The sequence below is a fragment of the Martes martes genome, assembly GCF_963455335.1.
Source record: "Martes martes genome assembly, chromosome: 6".
In the NCBI taxonomy this organism is placed as follows: Eukaryota; Metazoa; Chordata; class Mammalia; order Carnivora; family Mustelidae; genus Martes; species Martes martes.
In genome coordinates this window covers 59,682,481-59,704,659 of record NC_137893.1, presented here as the reverse complement: position 1 = coordinate 59,704,659, position 22,179 = coordinate 59,682,481, and positions in this window count along the sequence as shown.

Genomic DNA, 22,179 nt, shown 5'->3' with positions numbered 1-22,179 from the left:
CATTGGATTGTCTTCCCCACTGGACTGTGAGTTCTATGAGCACAGGGTCCATGGAAACATGCTCACTACTGTATTTGCAAAGTGGTATGTCTGACACATAGCCACTTCTTTTTTTTTTCACATGGTCTGTTCTTAATAAATACTTGTTGAATGAATCCAAGCTCAACAGACAATCATATAGAAAGAAAGTGACCAGGAAGTCCAAGGTGGCTGGGCATAAAGTAGTATTTTTTAATTCTGTTACTTTGACCATTTTTTTCTCTGTTCCACTCACTGTCGATGAAATTAAGTACATGGTATACAATGTAATCAGAAGTGTATGATATAAAATGCTTAACAATAGAATTTTGAAATGCTAAAGGAAATCTAATCACAGGATGTCTGGAAAAAACTGCTCACCATCATGTCATAGATTTATTGAGATAAACACAAACTAATAGTCTCTTGTTCAATTCATAAAAAAGGTTATCAATTAAAAATAGATTAAATGGAAATAACATAAGATAAAATTAAAAACAGATAGAATAGCCTATAAATTTTGTCATTGTCAAAATATTTATAGAAAATGAAACATCTTGGGGTGCCTGGGTAGGTCAGTCATTGGGTGGCTGCCTTTGACTCAGATCACAATCCCAGGGTCCTGAGATGGAGCCCCACATGGAGCTGCCTGCTCTGCAGGAGGCCTGCTTCTCCCACTCCCACTCTCCCTCCCCTTACTTGTGTTCCCTCTCTAGCTCTGTCTCTCTCCACCAAATAAATAAATAAAATCTTAAAAAAAAAAAAGAAAAATGAAACATCTTAATAAAAGTTATAGCAGTAAGCTTGGATTCAGAAAGATTGAAAAAATAACCACAAGAGAGAAAACTCTAAATGGAAGAACTTATACTTCATAAAACTTAATGTGGATTTCAAAGGTGATTAAATCAAAATCATAGTAAAATTAATTAATCTCACTGAAAATAATTTTAATGAGGTGTGAATGGAAGAAGAATTCAATGTGGTTTAACTGCTCCTTAGAGAGAAATGAACAAGAAACTAAGTTAGCTTAATTATTTTTAATCTGAAAAATAATATTCACAAAAGTTTATTAAATATGTATATGTACACATCATTAAATATACATACACACACAAATATATATTTTCAAGTGTGTATATATATATACACACACACACACAGGTGTACATTTGTGTGTATATGTATAATCAAATGTATATGCATGTGTATATATATGTGTATGTATACAGTTGGTTATACATATATATCATTAAGATAAACATATAATATATATAATAGCAAATATTATCTATCTATCTATCCATTCATCTATCTATCTATCATCTCCTTAAAGCAAAGAGCAAAGTCAGCTGGGTCAAAACAATTGGATCAAAGTATCTATTACCTAGGTATTATCCCTTGTGACCAATCTCATAAACTCACAGGAATGTCAAGTGAGATTCAGATGACTGCTTGGTGAGCACAGAATCAAAACAAAAAGAATTAACTCAGATTACAGTATTAGGTAGGAATTGCCTGAGATAGGCTGGTGTGTCCACCTTCACAGCCAGGACTGGACAACTCAAATATTTTGGCCTCATTGTTGAATGTGGGTTTTTCTTTTCTTTTCTTTTCTTTTCTTTTCTTTTCTTTTCTTCTCTTCTCTTTTCTTTTCTTCTTTTCTTTCTTTCTTTCTTTTTCTTTTCTTCCTTTCCTTCTTTCTTTTACTAGATTTTAAATGTAAAATATCATCCCCTTACTCCTTAATATAAACCATTATTTAATTCCAATGAATAGGTTTTCTCATTTATTCACAAATCATGTCATATGCAAACCCATCTTTGCAGCTTTGTTCCCTGCTTGGAATTTTTCCCTCCTGTCCTCTTGTCCACGTTTAATCCATGTGCTCTTCTTCATGAGGTCCACTCTGATCAAAACAAATATTTATCTTCCACACTCTTCTCTGAATTCCTAGAAATTTTTATAGTTTATAGAAATATTTTCATGGCATTTACGTTGGTGATGATTTGGAAGAAGAGCACTTTGTGAGAAGGAAAGTATACTATTTCTTTTAAATAATTACTTCCTTGAGGAAAAGGAAAGATACAAAGACATTTCATATCTCCATTACTGTCTTACACATAGTAAGCAACTGATGCAAGTGTTATTGCCTTTTAGGTTCTAAAGGAAATGGTAGGATCTTTAGTGAACATTCCATAATAGCATTTGTTCTGAGAGATGTATTTATCCATGAATCCTTAAGAGTAAGCGACAATATCCTGTTTCATAATTTTATTTTTAAAAGCCAAAACTGTGGAAGGGTACAGACCAGAGACTGCAAACAGATAGCATTTGCACAGACATATTTTGCTTAGCATTTAAATATTGTTGTTTTCAACTTAATTCATCATTAGTCTTTGAAAATCAGACAAAAATGTATATTAAGATCTGGGTTTATACTTTCTCATGAAAAACCAGAAAGGTTGGCCTTGAAAAAAGTTTTGGGTCCATACGGTTCAGCATTGCAGTAATTGTCCAAATCCAAGCATTGCTGTCCTTTTTACATACACACTCCTGCATCTCACCATATCCTCTTAACTAGTTTTCCACCTCTAACCTGACCCACATAGGCATTTGAGGTTGCTTCCCTGACCTTTTGTGTCAGTCTGAAGCAATGACAATGTTTATAATCAGTTTTAGAATAACTTGTTTTCCTAGAAGCAAACCTCCTTCTCATCAGAAATGTGTCTTTGCTTTTCTGCCCTCAAATAGGTCAAATAAATTATGACTCAGATCCCATTCTACTGATGTCTGCAGCAATCCAAATAAAAGGTAGCATTCCAAGTATTCAAGGAAAGAAACCAAGCTGCTATTTATGTGATGAAATCATAGGATGGCTCAAGAAAAAAGGGAATATATCATTAGTCACCCAGACAGAATGTAGGATCTGCAGGAACTGGCAGAAAGTTCACTAAAATTATAGCAGAGGAACACATGCTTGCTCAAAAAGATGTGCAGAGATTTAGATGGAGCAAAGGCAGATTTCTAGCTCAGCTCTGCAAACAACTGTTATTGTTTTCACACTCAGAATACCTATTTTAAAATGCTGTAATGAACCTTGAGTATCATATAAACTTCTCAGAAACATTATACAGCCAATCCATACCAAATGATACCAAGATTTCAGTGTTTTTTTTTAAAAATTTTATTTATTTATTTGACAGAGATCACAAGTAGGCCTAGAGGCAGGCAGAAAGAGAGAGAGAGGAGGAAGTAGGCTCCCTGCTGAGCAGAGAGCTCGATGATGATGATGATGATGATGATGATGATGATGATGATACGCCGATGCAGGGCTCGATCTCCGGAACCTGAGATCATGACCTGAGCCAAAGGCAGAGGCTTAACCCACTGAGCCACCTAGGCCCCATCAGTGGTTTTTTAAAACTTGGTTGATTTATCACAAGAATTCATTAGTGGTGGGATACAGAAAGGCAGAAAGAACAGAGTTCAATTAGGAGGAAACAGGAAAAAAAATAAGTATGTATTTTTGTACAGCAAAAAATAAGATGATACTTAGGGGCTCTGGTAAACATCAAATCCAGGAAGCAAGTATTTGTTTCTCACTGAGGACACTGTAAAGATTTGAAGTAAGAAAAATAAAAGATTTGAAGTAAGGAGGGGAGTCTGTATACTCCTACATCTCCCACCAAACTATCAGGATGTGGGGGTTTCCAACATGTTTTTTAGTGAAACAGCACTGTCTGAAAAGCCTTGGGAGATTAAATTCTCTTGTTTCACAAGTGAGGAAAGTGCAATCCAGACAATGTGCTAAGGTCTTACATTCGGTAATTACTATACACTGCTTTATGATGTACAAAGATGAATATCCAAAGTGGGTGCACCCAGGGAACTCACATTCTAATAGGGGAAAAGGACAGGAATCCCAAAAGAATATACACTCATGAAATAATTAATAGTAATGATAATAATAGTAATCAGTTACTATGGGCTGCAATGCGCCAGATGCTATCTTATGTGATATATTTCTGTTACCTCATTATTCTTTCAAACCTCTCATATGTAAGTTTAATTGTCCAAACATTACAGATGCAGTGATTGAGGTTTGGGGGTAAGATACATCCCTTCATTCATACATCCATATTCAACAAATAACTCTAATTCAAGGCACCTGAAATACAGCAGTGATCAAAAAGAGAAAGAGATGATGCATATACATGTATTTGTCTGTTTGGAATATGTGGTATGAAGAAAAATAAAGTAAGGCAAGATTTTGAGAAAGAGGTTTTCTGTGAAAGGGCATTAAAGCAAGTGAGGAAATGAACCGTGAGGATACTGAGGGGAGAATATTGAGGTACAAGGAATAAAAAGTGCGAAAGCCCTGGGATTGGAGGATATGTGAGAAATATTAGTTTCCCCCTTCACTATTTCACAGGGGATAATAAGATAAATCAGATATGAATGCTTCCCTTAAGAAACTTAAATTTACTAGAAGGGTAAAACACATGCAATAACATTGAAAAAACAAAAAACATGGTAGAGCAAAAAAAGAGAAATAAAATTAAAGCTCAAAAGAGGTAGAGACTTTGTTTAATTTGGAAAGAGGGAAATTAATGCAGATTGGAGAAGTCTAAAAACCTTTCAGAAGTGGATACTCTACCCTTAAATGTAGGTAATTTGACCCCTCGGAGTTGGAGATGGTGTAGGTTCTTGAGAGTAAGGAACACTTTCTAACCAGTAGGAAGAACTTGATCAAAGTAGAGCACAGCAGAAAAGGTAGTTCAGTTTGGTCAGAATGTAGGGGAAATAAGAGCAAAAAGAGAGAAAAAAATTGGAAACCCTGAATGAGGGCATAGTTAGTCTTAGAAAGGCACTTGTAAGTCAGTATTGGTAGGATTTGAAAACTTATGGAACATGGGAGTTGAGAAGGAAGGGTTAACCAAAGAGGACACTGATGTTTTGTACCTTGATGATAAGAATAAAGGTTAATAGAAATAAGGAAGTCAAGAAGAAAGCAAGTTGATGACCTCTGAGACAACCAATGGGTTTAGAATGTTAAATATGCGTTCCTGCAGTGGTGTTTCTCAAGCATGAGCAGGCATTGGAATAATAGAGAGCGCTTGTTAAAACACTGATTGCTGAGATCCACCTGCAGAATATTTGCATCCCTAATGCGTCCCTAATGCAGAATAATTTGCATTTTCCAGGTAATTCTGATGCTGCTACAGCAAAAGCCACACTTGGAGAGCCACTAACCCAGAAGAATATTTAAGTTGAAATAACAGAAAACTCAGGACTACAGAAAGATCATCTGCCAAGTGTCAAAAAAAGCCAGTCAGAGCCTCTGGAAATGTGGCAAGGTTTTGCAAAAACCACTGCAGACATCCTACTAGAGAACTAGGATTACAACTCAAGTCATCTATTTTGGTTTCTCTCCATTTTCATTGTCACACATTTTCTGATCTTTAAATGCCAATGACACAGTGACTGTTTGAGGATTGAGAACAGATGTTTACAAATTCATTTGAAAGTGTTCAGGAAAGCACTATCCAATAGAAACATAATGCAAGCCACATATGTAATTTTTAATCTCCTGGTACAGTCATTTAAAACATTTAAAAAACAAAACAAAAAGAAACTAATGAATAAAATATATTCATGTCAAAATGTAATAAATATAAGAAATTAGTACGGAAATATCATACTTTTTTTTTTTTAAAGATTTTATTTATTTATCCGACAGACAGAGATCACAAGTAGGCAGAGAGGCAGGCAGAGAGAGAGGAGAAAGCAGGCTTCCCACGGAGCAGAGAGCCCGATGCGGGGCTCGATCCCAGGACCCTGGGATCATGACCTGTGCCGAAGGCAGAGGCTTTAACCCACTGAGCCACCCAGGCGCCCCGGAAATATCATACTTTTTGCAACAAATCTTTGAAATCCAGTGTGTTGTTTATATTTACAGGCCATCGTAATTTGGACTAGCCACACTGCAAATTCTCAATAGCCTTATCTGAGAAGTGGCTATCATATTGGGCAGTACAGTGCCAACGCTGTATAATGGAAATGCCTAGTAATAATGACACAACTAAATACACCTGAGATTTAAGAGCATCAGTCAAGGAGATGAGAACAAACCTAATTTAAATATTACTGATCTTACCTTGTTTATGTCAAGGCAAAAGCCAGAAAAAAGGTACATAGATGAGATTAAGTAAAACTAAAGTGATTTCTCCTTCTAGCTAAAACAGAGTAACAGGAACAGGAACAGATCTATCTTCATGATTGAAAGATTTTTTAAAAGGGCAAATATATATAATATATAGTTGTATATATAAAAGATATATAAAACAATGGTTTTCAAACTTTAGGTATCAGTCAGTATAGAATATAATTACTGATAGAAAAGAAATAAACAGGTGAGACTTACAAATGCCTCAGCTCACTGTCAGGGAGGAGTTTCGAGGTCATGGTAGACTTCAACTGAACTAGAAAAGTATTAAAACAGGCCAATATGCACATTGTTTTGGCTCTAAGGATGGCAAAGTGGTTTGGTTCAGATGGGTGAGGTAAATCCTACCCAGACTAATTTTAAGGTTCTTCTAATTCATTGTTGCCAACTATTAACTTTATGAATGGAACTTCTATTATTCAGTTTAAATTTTAAAGTTAACATAGTAGGAAGAACACTCTGATATTTACTTGAATTGCTTAAAGCCACAAATCTCATGCTGTGGACCACAAAATTCATTCCCTCTTTTTGCTGTAACAAATCCCTCCATTTGTTTTTTAGCTGTGTATGTTCTACCTATGCTGTTTGTCCTCATCATAATTTTATTTTTGCCTTCTTAAGTTTTAATTTCATTTAGTTAAAATACAATGTTATATTAGTTTCAGGTGTACAATATAGTGATTCAACAATTCCATACGAAACCCAATGTTCATCACAAGTGCTCTCCTTAATCCCATCACCTATTTAACCCCCCCACCCTCCCTTTGATAGCCATCAGATTGTTCTCTATAGATAAGAGATTGGTTCTTGATTTCTTTCCCTCTCTGTCTTTTTTCCCCTTTGCTCATTTGTTTTGTTTCTTAAACTCTACATATGAGCAAAATTATATGGTATTTGTCTTTCTCTATTTCACTATTATACTAACTATTATTTCACTAACTATTTCACTATTATACTCTTATACTCTTCACTAACTATTATACTCTTCAGTTCTATCCATATCACTGCAAATGATTTCTGGGTTTTCCATTCTGTTCCATTGATCCACATGTCTATTTTTGTGCCAGTATCATACTGTGTTGATTACTACAGCTTTGTGGTATAAACTTGAAGTCTGGAATTGTGATGTCTCCAGCTTTACTTTTCTTTTTTCAAGGTTGCTTTGCCTATTTGGGGTCTCTTGTCATTCCATATAAATTTTGGGATTATTTGATCTAGTTATATGAAAAATACTATTAGTATTTTGATAGGGATTGCATTAAATATGTAGATTGCATTGGGGAATATAGATATTTTAACAATATTTGTTCCTCCAATTCATCTCATCCTAATTTTAAAATAAGATATTTCCAAAGAAAAGCCTCAGTGGCACTAGTTTCTTAGCAACTTGTATTGTTACATTTTTACTTTAAAATACTGTCATTTTTTCCCCATGTATTTAATTTCCTAAGTTTAAGATTTAGTCTCTGTTTTTTAATATCTTGATTACTAGAACCTTAAAATTTACCTGATTGATTGTGGTAGATATTATAGAAGTCCTGGTTAAATTATAATCCAAGGGTTTTTTGAAGTGAAAAAAGTAAAAGGGGAGCCTAAATGGAGTCCAAGAATTAAGAATATTCTGTTCAAAGTCTGAAAAGGTCAAGGCAGGTTGAGTTCCTAGGGAAGATCAGAAGAGAAGATAGAGCTGCATAAAAAGAGAACTCCAGAAATTCTTAGAGCATTCTGTGTAAATCCATAGCTGCATATTGTCAGGAAATGACCTAAAGCTGGAGAAAAAAACACCCTAAAGTATTAGAGGGAACAATCTGTTGAACTCACACAGAGCTGCAAATAGTTTGTGTTCATTCCAGTGAAGGGAAAAACCTTGTAATTCACAGGACATTGAGTAGAGAACACAAAAGTCATTGCCTCAACAGTTGGACAAAATTAGCTCTGAACTAAGGATGTTCTGACCCAAGTAATAAAGCTAAAATGTAATCTTCAAAAGTATAAAACTATTTCCAAATGATTTTGTGCCAGAACAGAATTTAGAAATACCTATATAAATTCAAAAATCAAGCATCAAATGAGGTAAAATTCATAGTCTAGCACTCAAGAAATAATTAGCAGGCATGAAAAGAATCTTGAAATACAACTCATAATGACAAGAAAAAAATAAACAGTCAGTGGTGTTAATGGGTTTTTGATGATGGATTCTCCCTTAGAGCCATGTGTTAGCACTGGAAAGGACACAACTTTAGAGTTAGATGCACCAGGATTTGAATTTGGTCTTTTTAATAATGTGCACATGAACAATTTGTTGAACTCAATTAGCCTAATATTCATTAACTATTAAATGGAGATGCAAGATACTTACTCTTGTAATATAAATTAGTGATGACATATATGGCAATGTCAAAACTTACATGTTAATATCCAAATTGCCTAAATATAACTTTATGGTTTATTTTCTATATCAAAATTCAACTTTTTTCTAAAGTTTCCAATCTGTACAGAGCGGAAAAATTATCCTATCCAATTTTAATAAATCTAGAGCAATCCAGCAATCATTTAAATCAAATTCTCATCTCAATCATTTTCTAATACTTAGATACTTCAGGGTCCTTATTCAGTCTTTGGAAGTGTCTTCCCTTTCCCCTTCTCTATTATTAAGCTCAAGGTTGACCTAAGTTCCCAAGGAGGTTCATATGCCCCCTGGTACCAGCGAAGAGTAAAGCAATGGCCCTCAGCCTTGGTTGGAGATGCCTCTTCCCCATAATTTCTGGACTTAGGTATTGTCAACTGATACCCACTGAAGTGGTCTAACCTCGCTGGCCTTTCGAGCATTATGCTAACATCCATCACAAAAAAACAGTGAGTTTAGTCATTGCCCCCAGATGAGAGCTCTTGCCTTGTTCAGATTCTTTATCTCAAACTCAAGCTTTAGTCACCTACTTCTGTCTTCACTTCCCCACATCCTCCTTAGGTGCTCAGAAACTACCAGCTGCTTTCCTTGAAACTCCTCCAAACCTTCTCTTGAGTCCAATTGCCTAGAAATCCCCCTGGATCGTGGCTACCTGACCATGCCCACACTGTGCTCATTTCTGGGACTCTCTTATTCCAAAACAGAAAGTGGAACATGAACCTTGTCTACTTTCAGATTCCCATCTCATAGTGTCTGTGGTTCACATTGCCCTACCTCTTTCCATTCTGTTGGGGGCCCAGGGAATTAGATGCTAGTCCCCAAGAACCCATGTGGCATCTCCAACTTAAGTCCAGTCTCCTCTGACTCCCTCCCAAATATTTTCCCCAACTCTGGAGGCTCCTCTGCCTCTTATCCTATGGAGAAGGAGAAGAGACTTGCTTTATGCTGGCTTCATTTTTTTCCTGCTCTGTGATTGATACCATAGCCAAAGATTTTTTTTTTAAAGATTTTATTTATTTGACTGAGATCACAAGTAGGCAGAGAGGCAGGCAGAGAGAGAGAGGAAGGGAAGCAGGCTCCCCGCTGAGCAGAGAGCCCGATGCGGGGCTCGATCCCAGGACCCTGAGATCATGACCTGAGCCGAAGGCAGAGGCTTTAACCCACTGAGCCACCCAGGCACCCCCCCCCTTTTTTTTTAACTCTTCTCATAATCCTGGGAAACCAGAGGTCCAACATCAGTTTCCCTGGGCTGAAATCAAATGTTTGCAGAGCCACTCTCACATCTCTGTAGGAAGAGACCCACTCCCCACCTCTTCTATGTTCTGGAAATATATTCCTTGGCCTATGATCTCTTCTTCTGCATTCAAAGGCAGCTTCACATCTCTCTCTCAGCCTGCATCATCACATCTCCTTTGCCTCTTCTGTGTGTTCAATCTTCCTCTGCCTCTTTCTTAACAGGACACTAAACAATGGCAGTTAGGGACTGCCCAGATAATGCAGGATAATCTCCTCCTCTCAAGAGCCTTAACTTAATCACATCTGTAAAAACTTTAGTTAATATTCACAGTTTCCATGAATTAGAAGCTGATACTGTTCGGAGTCACCATTCAGCTCATAACAGGTGCCAATGTAATTTAATTGAAAAGAAAATCTCTTCAACAAACTGTACTAGAACAACTGGATGTCTGTATGGAAAGATGGGATACCACCTCTATTTTATTCTAAATGCAAAAACTGAAATGAGTCATAGCTTTAAATGTAAAGACTGAAATGATAACATTTTTAGGACTGATATTTTTCTGAATTTGATGGTCCTCAAAGTAACAAGTATGCTGTCTAATATAATTATATTAAGCTTGGTCAGCCTAAGTATCTCATTCATTCCTTCAAACACATAATGGAAATGTGAGACAATGTTGTCTTATACACCTCCTTATTACAACAGTACATCCATTTATAAATGCATATACTAGGACAGGGCAACTTTATAATAGCTAAACAAGTGAGGAAGTTAAGGGGGGAAAATGTTAGGGGAGAATTAAATTAAGCTAATAAAGAGGTTAGTAAATAAACTGTATGTTGGGACTCACATAAGTGTTCCAAAATTTAGGTTTTTTTCTTTGCCAGCACAAAGATGAAAAAATATAGGTGGTGCCCATAAAATAAAAGCATACTTGGTATCCCCCCAAATCATAATGTTCTTCATACTGAGGCATGGGAAAAATTTCTACCCGAGTTTTTATGAAGAGAAAACAGGAACTTAGTGACCATTGAGAGCAGCCTTTTGCTTAATTCAATAAAGAACTTCCCTGAAAAGATCCCAGTAAGGCCCTCAGTGTAGGCACATGGATGAAAGCCGAAGGGCAGCTCAGTAAAGCCGGTTCTGCAGAGGTGCCATTGCTCTGTCATGATTGGGTTTGATCCATGGTGAATAGGTGTTATGTAAGACAGAAGAAAGGGGAATCACATCTTTAAACAAGTCTGAGACACAAACTTAAAAATGTGAAAGAGATTTCATTTTTGTGGGACTTTTCAGGACCTTTACTTTATGAATACATATAGTGAATTTTTTAAAAAGATATCATTTCCCATACTATTAAACAGTTTTGCCAGGAATTAATTTCCCAACCAGTTTCCCGAGTTCACTGTGTGGAGAATACTTTATTTTAGAGTATCTGTAGGGACTAGCATTTTCTCAGAGACTTTTTTATGAAAGTTGATGCAGAGAAATAATACATCCATATGAGTGCTATAGCTGATGACAAATGGAAGGTGTGTGCTGCAAATGAACTGTAGACATTAAAGTATGAGAGAAGATAAGAAGCAGCCTCATCTCTAGCACTGATTTGTACAACAAGGGGGCAGCCTTTCCATCGGCTCCACACCAGAGGACATTCCATTTTTATGATAAATTGGCAAGAGTTGAGTCTCATCCTTGAATGCTAGTCATGAGCAGATGCGTACATATGAGGAAACACTGAGTGGAGGTCGGCCAAATGTCCATAAATCTGAAGCATTTTTTTTCCAGTGGTATAGGAAGTTAAAGACTCAAAGACTTTTACTTGGTTGGGAATAAAAACAATTTTAAATCAGTACTTAACAACAACAATAACAACAAAGTTTTAGGAAAAGATGGAATCTTCAAAACAAACACACTTTAACGGAATCAAAAAATTAATCCTGTGAAAGTAAAAGCAACTAATTCTGAATATGCAAAATAACCTCACAGATTCCCAAACCTCCATGCCCTGAAGCTTTTTGCTTAGAGAACAAAATGCTTCTCACTTCACTAAACCAGCTGTCTCTTAAGACAAGGGTAAGAGCTGGAAACTGGGATTCTGAGTGCCTACTGGGGGTTTCAGGCTTTGTTCCAAAATCACTCTCTCTGTCTGAGGGCACAGTACTCTTGCTTCCCATTTTGATACATGCAAGCTTCCTATTAGAGGGGAAAACACGTGTAAAATGACTACAGGAGATTTCTCACTGCTGAGGATATTTCGTTCGAGTGTTCCAAGAAAGGTCAATAAGATTAAGCAGTAATTTTCAAGGAAGAAAAATCATCCATAAACTTCCTTATTAAACATTCTGAGCTACTGTATTGAATAAGGAATATTAACTGCCAGATTAATTCTTCGTCTAGGCTAGTCTATTCTTGCTCTAAAATAGCTGAAGGAGAGGCATATATGGTTTACTTCCTGAAACATGAATTTTAGCTATCATGATTCGAGGATGCAAGGAAAGATCTTTATGCCCTACAAAATTTACCTCACCTGTTTAAGTGGTGACCTTGCTGCCATAATTTTAGAAAGATACTTTCCTTTAGGTCTATCTGACATAAGAATACATAAAATGAATTAAAATACTCTTAAGTATGAACTCATTTTTTAGATCTTCAAACTCAGAGTGAAAAGAGCAGATATTTTTTTGGAAATGGATCCCTGAGAGATGTTAAATAGGTCTAGAAGAATGGAATAGACTCAAAGAAAAGCAGTTCTAATGTCTAGTCAAACCAAAAGAGTTTGATGGACAGTAATGTTCTGTAAGGGGAGGGAACCATAGTCAGGCCACCTATTATAAGGAAAGGAACAAAAATACCCAAAGTTCAGAGAGAAGAGTTAAGGCAAAAATACAGGTGTGGAAAGTACATAGGCTGTTTCTAAATAGGGATTAGGTTCAACATCCAAGAGTTAGGAGAAGGACTAAAGTTATCCCAGATTTAAAGTGCACATGCCAGTTGACATCTTCCAAGATCAGCATGGTCCAGGGAGAAGAGACTAGGACTAACAAGGATGGGCTAGCTGAAAGCAGTCAGTTCAGAGCCCAGGTTCCTTGAGAATCTGAGGACTGAGTCTAGGAGAGCCTCTCTTCCTATTGCTTGTAGGCATCCTACTCAGGATGACTTTAAATGGACAGGAGTCAGAAAGAAGTTTATCTCATGGATTACTTTAACACTTGAACCATGGTGCAGAAGGAAATCTCAAGGAGAGCTCAGACAAGTCTTAAAAATGACTCTGATAATTCCACTCTACCAAACAATGCATTGTCACATTTGCCCTTGATTGATTTTCTGGACTCTCCCACTTCAATTCTGAGACTAAGACATTCAAATCTGAGTCCCCAGTATGCTCCCCTTTCTCATCAGATTTCCTCCTTGATAGTACCACACTTCAGTCCTCTGGTCCTTCCATACTTGCTTTACTCATTTGTTTAACTCCCTGTCTAGCATAGACCGACAACTCCCTTTGAATTCTTATCAGAACTCTCCTGGGCTACACCTCAGTAAACCTAGCAAATCCCCTCTCTTGGGTCAATTCAGCCATCTGTTTTGTTCTTGTATCTATACTTAGGGTGTTGAGAAAATCAAATTGCATTACTCAGCTGTTTGGTTTTACTACAGAATAATGATTTCTCGTTTGCCAGAATAATCGAATGGTTTGCCTTTGAGAAACACACTTTTTCTTGAGTTCATCAACAACTATCATTGCTCACTATTTTCCCAGTATGTGCAAAATATGTCAAGTGTTGAGATATATGTCAAAAGTATTAAATATTTATGCAAGTTTGAAAATTGAAGAGCTCTTATGAGATGCTTGAAATGATTAAGATGCATTAATTATCTTTTTTTTTTTTTTACCTTTCCTTTTACCATAAGGATGATAACATCTTGTAATCTCTAAGGACATTACCCCAAAATAAATCTGAACAAGAACAGAGTCAAGTTGCCAGCATCCATGAAGAACAGCATTATAGATTCCAACACCTGCTAGAGACTGAACTTAAAGGAGGCAGCACAGGGTGCCTGGGTGGCTCAGTGGGTTAAGCCTCTGCCTTCTGCTCAGGTCATGATCTCAGGGTCCTGGGATCAAGCCCCACCTCTGGCTCTCTGCTCAGCAGGGAGCCTGCTTCCCCCTACCTCTCTGCCTACTTGTGATCTCTCTCTGCATGTCAAGTAAATAAATAAAGTCTTTAAAAAAATAAAGTAGATAGAACTTATTTCTGGTGACTTTCTTTCTCTCCTTCTTCTTCTTCTGAGGCTTGGGATCATCAGCATTCTTTGGCTTATAAAGAATCCCTGACTGTATTACCCTGCCTTTCTTCTTTAGGCAATACTCTGAGCTAGATATTCACCCTCAATCTTACTCCAGTTTGTTTCAGAAAGTACTCAATGGATATTTCTATATGTCAGATGCTATGGTGAGGAGGCAAACATGGAATATGGCAACTTCAACAAAGTCACTGAATCTCCTTTTGAAATTCCAGGGGACTGACACTTTATCATTGCTTTTATCACCTGAATTTTGAAGGATGTCCTAGGTTTATGTGCAATTTGTATTAAGAGTAGGCTTTGAAAATGGATGGGTACATTTCTCCCTTGAAAAAGGTAGGAAAGTCAGAAGGATGAGTAACCCTCTGGATAAGATCTCAGGCGGATATGAGAAAAGCAGAAAACTATATATACTGGCAGCCTGCATTTCCCATGAAAGAGGAGATGTGGGTGTACAGCAAGGATGACAGGGACATGGATGAAGTTTGAAATTTTAATGAGAAAAAGGTATGGGATAGGTGCTATTGATATGGGAAAGACAACATAACATAAGCACATTTTTAAAAAATCTAAATAGGTTATTTAAACTGTCCTTTCTCAATATCCAAATGCTAGTTTATCCAAGGGTCCACGCTTGCTTTTTAAGGCCCTTCCTTATATTCAAAATTTTCCACTTGAGCTCTCATATTAAAATATAGAGCAGTGGGTAACTGTTATTGAACAGCTGGCTTATCTTTTAAACTGTTTTCTGGTTTCTGTAATATCTGAGATAGGAGATTAGAAAAATGGATGAGACTCACCCTCCAAAAGAATACATTTATGGAAGGTAATCTGATAAAATGACTAAACATAAGTTCTCATATCTGACATTAGTGTGTGAATCTCTACTCCACCATTTTTCAGTTACTATATGTGAGACAAATTACTTAGCCTTACCATTCTTCAGTTACCTTGTATGTAAATAGAGATAGTTAACAGTATTCTCTTTATAGCATTATTGTGAGAATTAAGTGTAATAATACACGTGTATATTGTTCACTAGAATGCCTGGTACTACATAAATTTTAGCCTCTATTTTTGGTACTACACTCAAGACATAACCAAGCAAGTGTATGAGAGTGTCGATCATGGAAAATACTAGACGTTTCTCATTGATTTACAAGTTTACAAAAGATAATAACTGAGTTGACTTCAACAAGGTCAAATTTGTTTATATTGCAGAAAGGGATATCCGAGTCCCAAGCCAAGGACCAACTGGAAGATGAATTCTGCCTCTCCAGGTCATACATCATGATTTACCTCTTGCCCCCCTTTTTCATTTTTTCTTTCTTCACTCTTTTCCTGGAAATCTCATTTATTACTATGGCTATAGTTTTTTACCTTAAAAGAACTGACTCTCAAATATTTTTCCTGAGCTCCAGATCCATATTTCCATCTTCCTGAAAAACACTTCTCCTTGGATGTCCTGCCAACCCAGAAAACAATATCTTTGTTTTATTTGTTTTTTTTGTCTAATTTTCACCTAAAAGAGCATAAAATATTTGTGTTTAGATAGATATATTAAAATAAGCATCCAAATATACATGTGAATGAAAGAATTTAAAAATTGTGAACAATTCTTCCATTTAAGCTAAGTGAGATTATTAACATATTAAAAGCCTTTAAACTATATCGTACCCACAAAGTCAAACTTAAATTGAAAAAGAGAATGTTGACTTCCTTCTTCTACTTGGAATAGAAATCCAAAGGTATGGAAGAACGTGTCCTACAATGCAGAGTCAGCAAAAAGTCTTAATAGGCAAATAATGTGATGGAAAGAAGGTCATCAATCTCAGCCACAACTGATCACAAACACATATCTGCATAATAGTTGGCTCTAAGTCAAAAGAATTTCTAGTGGTAAAGTAAAGTTAGACATTCCAAATCTAGTAAACTTGGATGTGCATTGGAGGAATCAACCTTCTTTATTAAAAGCATGTGAGCTGTGGGTAAAAGTGGTCAGAGATGACAGTGGACCAGGAACTAAACATAAAATATCCCTTCCTCTATTCTTATGATCCAAGACTTCAGAGAAAAAAGATCAGGAAATAAGAAGTTGGAAAAAGTGGGGCACCTGGATGGCTCAGAGGGTTAAAGCCTCTGCCTTCGGTTCAGGTCATGATCCCAGGGTCCTGGGATCAAGCCCTGCGTCGGGCTCTCTGCTCCGCGGGGAGCCTGCTTCCTCCTCTCTCTCTGCCTGCCTCTCTGCCTACTCTCTCTCTCTGCCTGCCTCTCTGCCTACTTGTGGTCTCTGTCTGTCAAATAAATAAATAAAATCTTTAAAAAAAAAAAAAAGAAGTTGGAAAAAGTATGTAAGGAAACAACCCATCTCATTAGTTTTATCGATTTATTCAACAAAAAAATTCCTGGATGTCCACCATGTTTCAGGTACTGTCAGATGCTCTGTCAGATATCCAAACCAAGCCACAAGGTAGCTTTGGTATTTAGCTATCCATCAGTTCCATTGTTCTCTGGAGGGCACACTTCTCTAGGATTTTGAAGTCTTTCTGACTCCTTTCAAATATACCCTCTCACACACACAGGAGGGGGGACTGCTAGAAAACTTAAACTATGAACAGAAGCAAGACAATCATGTATTCAGTCAAATCTTGAAAAACCAAGCCTTCAGTGGTTAAGCTGTTGTTACTTGCCAAAGAAATAAAGAGTAATTGTGGTGCCAGTTAAACAAAGGCCTCGCCTTTACCGTTCTCATCCATGAACCATGTTTGGCATAGGTGTGTGGGACTACTGAAGTCTTGGAGTAGTGTTTTGTTTTTTTTTTGTTGTTGTTGTTGTTGTTTTCTTTTTTTTTTTTCAGGAAGCAGGCTCCCCGCAGAGCAGAGAGCCCGATGTGGGGCTCGATCCCAGGACCCCGAGATCACGACCTGAGCCGAAGGCAGAGGCTTAACCCACTGAGCCACCCAGGTGCCCCTTGGAGTAGTGTTTTTTTTTTTTTTAATTTCTCCCCATTTTAAAAAATTAACATTCAATGTATTATTTGCCCCAGGGGTACAGGTGTAAATCATCAGGCTTACATATTTCATAGAACTCACCATAGCACATACCCTCCCCAATATCCATAACCCAGTCACACTATCCCTACCCCTCACCGGTCAGCAACCCTGTTTGTTTCCTGAGATTAAGAGTCTCTTACAGTTTGTCTCCCTCCCAATCCCATCTTGTTTCATTTTTCCTTTCCCTAGTCCCCACGACCCCCCACCCTGCCTCTCAAATTCCTCATATCCGAGAGATCATATGATAATTGTTTTTCTCTGATTGACCTACTTCGCTTAGCATGATACCCTCTAGTTCCATCCACATCGTTGAAAATGGCAGGATTTCATTTCTTTTGATAGCTTAATGGTATTTTATATATATATATATATATATACACACACACACATATATATATATATACATATATATATGTATATATATATACTACATCTTATCCATTTATCTGTTGATGGACATCTAGGTTCTTTCCATAGTTTGGCTATCATGGGTATTGCTGCTATAAACATTGGGGTGCACGTGCCCCTTTGGATCACTACCTTTGTGTCTTTAGGGTAAATATCCAGTAGTGCACTTGCTGGGTCGTAGGGTAGCTCTATTTTCAACTTCTTGAGGAACCTCCATATTGTTTTCCAGAGTGGCTGCACCAGCTTGCATTCCCACCAACAATGTAGGAGGCTTCCTCTTTCCAGTTCTGGAGTAGTTCTGACTCCAAGTAGTCTTGGACACACCCTTCGGCTTGTCTCCCTCACCAGGAGCACACATTGATGTCAGCCTCATGAGTCCTATATGATTCATCATGTACTGGAGAATTAAATATTAAATAGGAGCCAAACAGAGACTAAACACAGATTTTGGTTCCTTGTCCTGACCAACTTTAGCATTTGCATGGATATCAGGGTATTCTGGAATTATGTCCCCTCAAATCCATGTGTTGAAGTCTTAACCCTCCAATAACTCAGAAAGTGACCTTGTGGGGCGCCTGGGTGGCTCAGAGGGTTAAAGCCTCTGCCTTCGGCTCAGGTCACGATCCCAGGGTCCTGGGATAGAGCCCCACATCGGGTTCTCTGCTCAGCAGGAAGCCTGCTTCCTCCTCCTCTCTGCCTAAATGTGATCTCTGTCTGTCAAATAAATAAATAAAATCTTTAAAAAAATTAAAAAAAGAAAAAAAAGAAAGTGACCTTGTTTGCAAATAGGGTCTTTCCAGAGGTAACCAGCTTAAAATGAGGTCATGAGGCCCTAATCCAGTGTGACTGGTATCCTTACATAAAAAAGGAACTTTGGAGACACACACAGGGAAAATGGTGTAGGAAGATGAAGGCAGAGACCAGGGTGATGCTTCTACACTAGAAGGAATGCCAAAGATTGCCAGCAAAATGACTGGAAGCTGGGAAAAGGAACAGAACAGTTCCCTCTCACTAACTTCAGAAGGAAACAATTCTGTTGACCCCTTGATCTTAGACTTCTAGCCTCTGCCACTGGAAGATAATTTTCTGTTAAGCCACTTAGTCTGTTGTTCTTTATTATGGCAACAAACAAATACACAGGGCTAAAGCTTTTAAACTTTTTCAAATACTGAATTGTATCTAGGTTCAAATGCAACCTCCTCAGGTATAAATGCCTGTCACAGTCTTTTCAAGCTTATATGCTAAGAGCTTTGAAAATGAAAAGAAAAAAGAGCAAATATTATCGCTTCAGAATGATTCTTCCCAAATTATGACAGTGTGTTATTTGAAAATCCCCTTTCTTTGGAAAAGTGCACCCTATATACTCATCATTTATTTCCAGCTAAGACAACTGCTCTTTTATTTCATGTCAGATAACCAAGTTACAACGATCAAACCGAAAAAGCCGTAATTAGCACAAATTGTTGTATGTGCTGCTTGTCATTTTGTACTACCTTATTTTGTCTTATGAGCAGGGTACTAATGAATTAAAAACCCAGAACAGAGATAGATGGGTAAGTTTGGATGCATTAATATTTACTATGAAATCATGGTTATGATAACTCCTGTGTAAAGTGGAAAACTTGTTTCTCTATGGTAGGCTTGTAATAATCACCATTAAAATCTAAAGCACCAAACCAGAGCATAGTGAGGCTTTATATTCTTTTGGCGTAGAAGTTAGAAGAATGGATTCTAACCTAGATTTATCAGCACCAGTTACATAATTTCCAAGGTCCAAAGCAAAATGAAAAATCAGGAAAAAAAGATTCACTGAGGGTACTAAAATATAAAGCTACTTCCTTTCTTGTCCATCATAGTGCTTTTACTTTATTTAATATTGCGCTAAATAAAGAAAAAATAAAATGTTAATTATTAGCATGAATTGTACCATTTAGCTCTATACTGTGAACTGATACTTTATTTCTTTTCTTTTTTTTTAACTGATACTTTAAATGCAAGTATAAGAGCATTTAATCCATATGCAAAATCACTGAAATCACACAATTCATATTTCACAGTTGTTACTTTGCTTTGTTTTTAAAGATTTATTTATTTATTTACTTGACAGAGAGAGACAGAGAGAGCACAAGCAGGGGGAGCAGCAGGCAGAGGGAGAATGACTGTCCGCTGAGCAGGGAGCCCAATGCAGGACTCAATCCCGGGACCATGGGATCATGACCTGAGCCAAAGGCAGATGCTTAACCGACTGAGCCACCCGGGCATCCCCATATTTCACAGTTTTTACATGCATATGTATCTCATTCTTACAGAGAGTGTATAGAATGAATTCAAGTCTATTTATTTCAATTATTGATGTACACACATGCTACCAACATTCTCTACCTTCAGATTAATGACGGGTAAGGGAAGATTAAAAGGAAAAGTAGCTATGAGTTTCCTCATCTTTCCCTTTCCTTTTTTGTCATATGTTCAGCATAAATGCTTGACTAATACAAGGAAGTCACACTATGTAGAAAGGATATGATAGGATTTCTCAGTTATTTGAATTTCTTAAAACATCATTGATTTTTCTGTGTTCAAAGCAAGTTCTCATTGGAATGGGAATTGTAGTCTCTTAGGGCTATCAGGAACCTGTTCCCCTCACAACCACCCCCAATCATGGACCTAATACATCTACCTTGTACCTGCTTTAAGTCTTGAACTCCATGAACCATGGACCCACCAGAATTCTGTGCTCAGGGACTCCACATGCAGTGTGAAAATGAAGTGACGAAGAAAATTGCATGCTCCAAGGTTCCATTGCACTTCTCTTACAAATCACAAGTTCAAAGATAAATGATAAAGAATATCTGTATAGTGATAGTAGAGCATCAGATCACCCTTGGGGTCTCATGTAATCATGTGTTTTGCAAGCCCACAAAGACAGCCCTGGGTTCTCCTCTGGCTTCTCCCTGGAACTTGCTACACCTTTGAGCAACTCATTAACCTCTGTGGGATTCATTATCTTTGTGAGAGATGGAGGAAAAGACTCTCATACCAGTAAAAATGTCTGTAGATCTGTCCTCTTCATGGCATTTCTTTCCAACTTATCATTTTTTTTTAGCAATCTACCTCCTCACAAGAATATACATTCTATGAAGGCAGAAAGTTCATCTTATTCACAAATGAATAGAACTGAGTCTTGGAATATAGTAGGTTCTCCATAAATGTAGATGAATAATAAACACACTCTTCTCATCAAGCTACCTAATCTCCTTCATTCTCTTTATCTATTTAATAAAATCTAGGTTCAAGCACTTTAGAGAGATAGTACATTGAAGCTAAAAGCCAATGTTAGACTAATAGTAATATAGTTTTTAGGCAACTAATACAAATATAGGACTAAGATTTTAAGTTTGGGAGATTTCACATTATAAAACAGAATTTCAGTTATTTGTAATTTTTTAAGTATAGTTGACACACAATGGTACATGAATTTCAGGTGCACAATATAGTGATTCCACAAATTTATGCATTATGCTATGCTCACAGCAAGTGCAGGTACCATCTGTCACCATACAATGCTATTACAAACCATTGGCTATATTCCCTAATATGTGCCTTTTATTTCAATGACTTACTCATCCATGACGAGAAAACTGTATCTTCCACTCCCTTTCATCCATTTTGCTCATCCCCCCACCCCCCTTCCTTCTGGTAACCATCAGTTTGTTCTCTGTATTTATAAATCTGATTCTTTTGTTTGTTTGTTTGTTTATTCATTTGTTTTATTTTTTATATTCCACATATGAGTGAAATCATATGGTATTTGTGTTTCTCAAGTTTTTCTTTTTTTTAATTCTAAAGCGATGGAACTAGTCATCTGAATGAAATATTGTCAAGTTTGTCACTGCTCTATTAGGCTGGTTTGGCTCATGAATGTCACCTGTGGAGTCCCTTCTAAATCCTTGAATCTGTGATCCCCGTTTTAGACCATCTGGAAAGAAATAAAATAGAAGATCTTGAAGATTTCAAGTTACTTTATAGGTACAGCTTGTTGGACATATTTTTTAATTTTCTCTCAAGTCCAGAGTTCTAATTAGCACGAATGAACCAGTGCCTGCCCAAATGGCACGAGTAACTGTGAGTCTCTCATACCAAATCCCATTCTGTAGCCTCTTGACAGTGTCTTTTAGCATCCCCAAATCATCCAGTACAATAGAAACTCTCTGATAAATAAAAAATTATAGTAAAGTCATAATATATCAACAATTAGCTACTCCTTTCCAAAACATTTCTAAGAAGCTGTAGGTAGAGGTTTTTGATGCTCTATCCATAGACAGGTAATGCTCTACCTTAGTGAGTATGTATGCATCTGTCTGTCTGTCTGTCTGTAGAGAGAGAAAAATAAAAATGGGATTATATTTATGACCAAGTATTAATTTTTCAGACTATGTATACTATATATATGTGTGTGTGTATATATATGTATGTGTATATATATAGTGTATATATATACATATATATGTATATATATATACAC